The sequence below is a fragment of the Cebus imitator genome, unplaced genomic scaffold (genome assembly GCF_001604975.1).
Source record: "Cebus imitator isolate Cc_AM_T3 unplaced genomic scaffold, Cebus_imitator-1.0 Scaffold458, whole genome shotgun sequence".
In the NCBI taxonomy this organism is placed as follows: Eukaryota; Metazoa; Chordata; class Mammalia; order Primates; family Cebidae; genus Cebus; species Cebus imitator.
Window position 1 is genome coordinate 564,335 of NW_016107773.1, and position 6,111 is coordinate 570,445.

The window sequence follows — 6,111 nt, forward strand, 5'->3', positions numbered from 1 at the left end:
CCGCCTCCTGGGTTCAGGCAATTCTCCTGCCTCAGCCTCCTGAGTAGCTGGGATTACAGGCACGCACCACCATGCCCAGCTAATTTTTTGTATTTTTAGTAGAGACGGGGTTTCACCTTGTTGACCAGGATGGTCTCGATCTCTTGACCTCGTGATCCACCCGCCTCGGCCTCCCAAAGTGCTGGGATTACAGGCTTGAGCCACCGCGCCCGGCCCCATTTCTTCTGTTTTAATAGAGTATTCCTCATTTGGAGTTTGTCCACTGTTTCCTCATCTTGAGATTCATACTATGCATTTTTGGCTAGAAAACTACCTAATTTATGCTGTATCCTTCTTAGGGCATTATATTGGAAGGCAGAGGATGATGTCTATCTGCTTTCTGCCATGGGCAATGTTAATTTTGATCACCCGGTCAAGTTATTTTCTGATTTTTTCACTTTATAGTTACTATTTTTTTCTCTAGCAGCTATTAAGCAGTTTGCGGAGAGACACTTTAAGAACAATGCAAATATTTTGCTCCTCATCAAAATTTTCCCTTTGTTTTAGCATCAGTCGATGATCCAATCTTTACTATGATGGTTGGAAAGTGATGATACTCAATCCCCATTATCTTTTAAAACAACTTTATTGGCTTGTTCTTTCTAGGTGGGGATGCTAGTGTGACATACTGCATCACAATGAACTTGCCAATCTCAATTGGAATGAGGCTTGGATAGCAAAGACTAGCAGAGGACACTGAACCAGTATAAACATGGGATGTGGTGAGTGCTAGGATAGGCAGCAGGGCCTGTATGGTAATCAGGAATGCGTCTCACAGGGATCTTTGGCATTGTATAATCGAGCAGGGACCCACACACAGAAATAGCTGGGCAGCCTGCTGAGGTCCTTTTACAACTGACAAAACTCTTGGTTTAGTAGACAGAGACCTGGCTTGATTTACCAGAACAGAGGGGCATGGCCTTTTAGCCAATTACCAGACCTGAGCAAATGAAGGGGAGTCTGCAGATTGGGATATTGTGACAGCTTGCATAAAGTTCACACAGCAGAATCACAGCAAGAAGCCCCTAGAGCTCTGAAAGAAACCCATGTTCCCTTAAAGGAAATAATTTGTTCTTTAAAACCAATTCCTGTCTTGCTTTCAGTTTCTGGTCTATATTGAATTTCTAACATAGAACTTCAAATGACCATGTAACCCAGACTGTCCATCATAAATTGGGTGCCAAGAGCTACCTAACTATAAGCTTGGGTGTGCCATGAAGCATTTCATCTCCAATTGAGAGAAATGGCTATGTATATATAGATTTGGGAACCAAAGGGTGGAAAAGGTTCCTGGCACCTCTCAATAGTAATCCTAATTATCTACTGACAAAACTTTTGTTTTTCATGCTTGAAACTTAGAAGTTGAAGACAGTAACCCCTGACAGTAACGACTTCATCAGCATCAAAGGCCATGGCAGTAGATGGCCAGCTAATGGAGGAGAATGGGTGAGGCCGCTTGATAATTGTATGAATGAGCTACATCCCTGAGAATTCTAAGAAATAACAGGGTGGGGGCTCAGTATAGAAGGAACTGGAGATTCCTCAAGGCTGGATAGAAGCAAATCCAAAGAAATAAGATGTGTGACTTATTCTAACCACACTGTGATTACTTAGACATAACAGCAATTTTGTTCATGAAATCTGTGAATTTTACAGTCATGCAACTAAAGGAACCATGACTTATGTTTCATAATTCATATATTTACAGACGTTTGCATTTACTTTTGACATTTTTAGTTCTTCTAGGTGTTAACATTTGTTTGCCTCCTTGGAAACTTAGGTATATACTCCCCTATCCATGTTACACCCACGGTTGTCTGGAAGAACATGGCTCTTAAGTTATTCCAGGCTGGTGTGGTCTGGGAAAGCATGAGTTATGATAGAATTTAGTAGTTTGTTACATCTACTCTTCTGGTGTTCACTCTAACAAGATTCTAAGTTCCTTAAGGACAGGGACTATCTTTCATAACAATGCTACTCAAAGTGTGGTCTATGAACTGTTTTCCAGTTCCTGCATAAATAAGTATAGGAATTGAGATTAAATTTTTGTAAACTTGCATAGAAATTTGACAGCATAATGTAGAAACATATTGGGATTTATACTTTCTATATTTCAGTGGTGTTTTTAAAAATGCTCTAGTATTTTAAATAACATTTTCATTTTTATTGCATTTTACACAAGTATTGGTCTACTACAGATTGGAAGTTTGTAGAAAAGTCCTTTACTACATATTTTGAGAAGCAATTCTTATTATAATACTTTTTCTTTAGATGTGAAGCTTTTAGGTTAAGTTTATGTTCGAGGCCAGTCTTTACAGTTTAATGAGAAAGACTGAAATAGAAGTGACGATTTTGGCAAAATATTAACAATGACATAAGGGGCAGATTTAAAATACAGGAAAATAAATTATTATGTATATTCCCAGTAGCATTATAGACACCATTAGATATATATTTTAGTTAATTTATTTCAGATGAGGGACAAATGATCACATAACATCTTTTGGTTCTAACAAGAATTTCTTTTTCTTTACAAAGAGAAAGATTCTATGTTTCTATTTGTTTACCATAAATTTGTTTTTATGAAACCATAGTTTTTTATGTATACAAGTTTACTTTGCAATACCCTTTGTAAAACACCTTTTTTTCACTTTTCACTTAATGGCTTTTAAAATATATTTTTAATCTCTTTTTAATTTTAATTTTTTTTAGACAGGGTCTCACTCTGCCACCCAGGCTGGACTGCAGTGTCTATCATAGCTCACTACGGCCTCAACCTCCTGGGCTCAAATGATCCTCCCACCTCAGACTCCCAAGTAGCTGGGACTACAGGCACATGTTACTATGCCTGGCTAATTTTTTAACTTTTTGTAGAGATAGGATATCCTTATGTTGCCCATGCTGGACCTCAAACTCCTAGACCAAAGCAATCCTCCTTCCTCAACCTCCCAAAGTGCTGGAATTATAGGCATGAGTCACCATGTCTAGCCAAAAATACATTTTTAAAATCATGGGCCTTATACTAATTTTGCCTAGTATGGTGCTGGTTCTTAAATATATTATATATACGTTAAGATAGTCTTAATGTTGTATTTCAAGCATGTGGTCTACAAAACCGAAAATTCTCAGAACTGAGTTGTATCACCTGAAAAATGAATTAAAATTATATTGAAAAACTAGACTATTAATTCATTCAACGTGTTGAACACTTGTGTGCCATGTATCCAAAGATAGCCGATGGTATGAAACTGTAATTTTAACTTTCTTGCAACCAGGGGTCTTCTTATTTTGTACTCCCTTAATAGTCAAGTAATTATGCTCTTTAAAAGGCTTATTTTTGTCTAATACCAGAAGCCTAGTTCTGAATTCATACTTATTTAAGAATGAACTATTCTTGTATACTGAGGATTAACCCATTTCCACATTATAATACACTATAAGGTGAAAAAGTAGGAGATAAGACTATATGTGCACTACAATTATAAAAGAGAAAAAACATGCATATGAAAATAGCCCAGAAGGCAATAAAAATGATAACAGCTGTGTTGAAGTATGGGTGGTTTGTATTTTCTCTATGTTTCAAACCTTTTATAATATATTACTTTCATAATTTACAAAAGTACAGGCAGTGGATAGGAACATACCACTCACAAAAGAAATTCAACTAGGAAGCAAACACAGAAAACCACCCATGCTCACTAGTAAAGAAATATATATTAAAACAACACTAGGGTGCAATTCTTCATCTAATTAGCAAAAAGTAATTTTGAAACATAGTATCATTAAGGATTATTGTTGGGAATATAGGAGAACAGAAACTCTTATACACTGGAAGTGATATTGTAAATTGGTTTGACTCTTGTTATGGGTTGAATTGTGTCCTCCCCTAAGTGCATGTGTTGAAATCCTCACTATTGGTATCCCAGAATGTGACCTGATGTGAAAATAGGGTCATCACAGATGTAATTATTTAAGTTAGGATGAGGTCATACTGGAATATGGTGGGCCTCTCATCCTATATGACTGGTGTCCTTATAAAAAAGGGGATACTTAAAGACAGTCAAACACACAAGAAGAATGCTATGTGAAAATAAAGGCAGATATGGAGGTGATGCTTCTTCAAGCCAAGGAATGCCAAAGATTGCCAGCAAACCACCAGAAGCTATAGAGAAGCATTGAACAGATGCTACCGTACCGCCCTCAGAAGGAACCAGCCCTGCCAACACCTTGATGTTGGACTTCTGGCCTCCAGAACTGTGAGACACATTTTGTTGTTTAAGCCACCCAATTTGTTGTACTTAGTTAAGGCAGCCCTAGCAAACCAATACAACCATTACATACTGAAAATAACCTCCCCCAAAAATCTTTCTATAAATAATACATATATCTATGAAAAACCATATAAAATGATGTAGTGGAAGTGTTTTTTTCTTTCTCTTTTACCATTTTATTTAATGTGCTTATATTATTTTTATAATGAAAGAAACATTAACAAAATATAAAAATAAGGATAATTTGTTTCTTAATTCCCTTGTTGATTCATGGACCATTAATTGAGAAATATGTTTGTTTAATTTCTTTTTTTGAGACAGAGTTTCACTCTTGCTGCCTAGTACGGAGTGTAATGGCATGATCTGGGTTCACAGTAACCTCCACCTCCTGGGTTCAAGCTATTCTCCTGCCTTAGCCTCCCGAGTAGCTGGGATTACAGGCATGTGCCACCATGCCCAGCTAATTTTGTATTTTTAGTAGAGACAGGATTTCTCCATGTTGGTCAGGCTGGTCTTGAACTCCTGAACTCAGGTGATCCAACCGCCTCGGCCTCCCAAAGTGCTGGGATTACAGGCATGAGCCACTGTACCCAGCCTATCTGTTTAATTTCTAAGGGACATTTCAGCTCTGAAATTTTTAATTCTGCAAAACATACAAGACAACAGAGTTTCCCTGTTGATGTGTTAATAATCCTTGTGGTTAAGAAAACCTTACAAGGAAACATGCATGGAAATTAAATATGATTCTTATTGGCATAAGGGACTCAAGTCAAATATACGGCAATTGTAGGAATTGCAACACTCACTGAATTCCCTGTGTTACCCTGACAGACACTCAACTGGCCTTTGCTCCATCACTGGCCTCTGCCCAAGTACTTACAACCATAGAGAGATCACTGCTTTTTCAATTAGGACAGAAAATTGTTGCATAGCAATCAGATTTAAAAGTCTTTGGTATACTGAGCTGAATTCTGCTGCTTTTTCTAGTCTAGGGGTCTCCTTGAAGCAATACAAAATAAACATTACCTTACTCATATGTCTCCCTTTAAATTATATGAACTCTTTCATCTTCAGGTCAAATGCTTGATTCTTAAAAATTATTTCTTATGTGATACTGTTTCCAAATTCTGTTTTCATGCTTATACAGTCATTCTCTAGTCTATTGGTGTACTTCAAAATGTGGTACAAAAATTAACTTTCTCTAGTTTAAACTGAATAAAACAAATTATTATGGGAAAATTATCACCTTTGACCTAATACTAGCCTAAACGCAAAAAATTATTATTGCTATAAATATTGTTCCAGGCCCTTTGCATATATTATGATATGGTTTGGCTCTGTGTTCCCACCCAAATCTCATGTCGAATTGTAATCCCCAGTGTTGGGGGAGGGGTTCTGGTAGGAGGTGATTGGATCATGGGGCAGATTTCCCGCTTGCTGTTCTTATGATAGTGATTTTTCAGGTTGTTTAAAAGTATGTAGCACTTCCCCCTTCACGTTCTCTCTCCTGGCCCTGTGAAGATGTACGTGAATCCCCTTTGCCTTCCGCCATGATTGTAAGTTTCCTGAGGCCTCCCCAGTCATGCTTCCTGTACAGTCTATGGAGCCATGAGCCAATTAAAGCTCTTTTCTTTATAAATTACACAGTCTCAGAAATAAAGATGTTCTTCATAACCAACGAGAATGAAGACACAACATACCAGAATCTCTGGCACATATTTAAAGCAGTCTCTAGAGGAAAATACATAGCAATAAGTGCCCACATGAGAAGCAAGGAGAGATCAAAAATTGACACTCTATC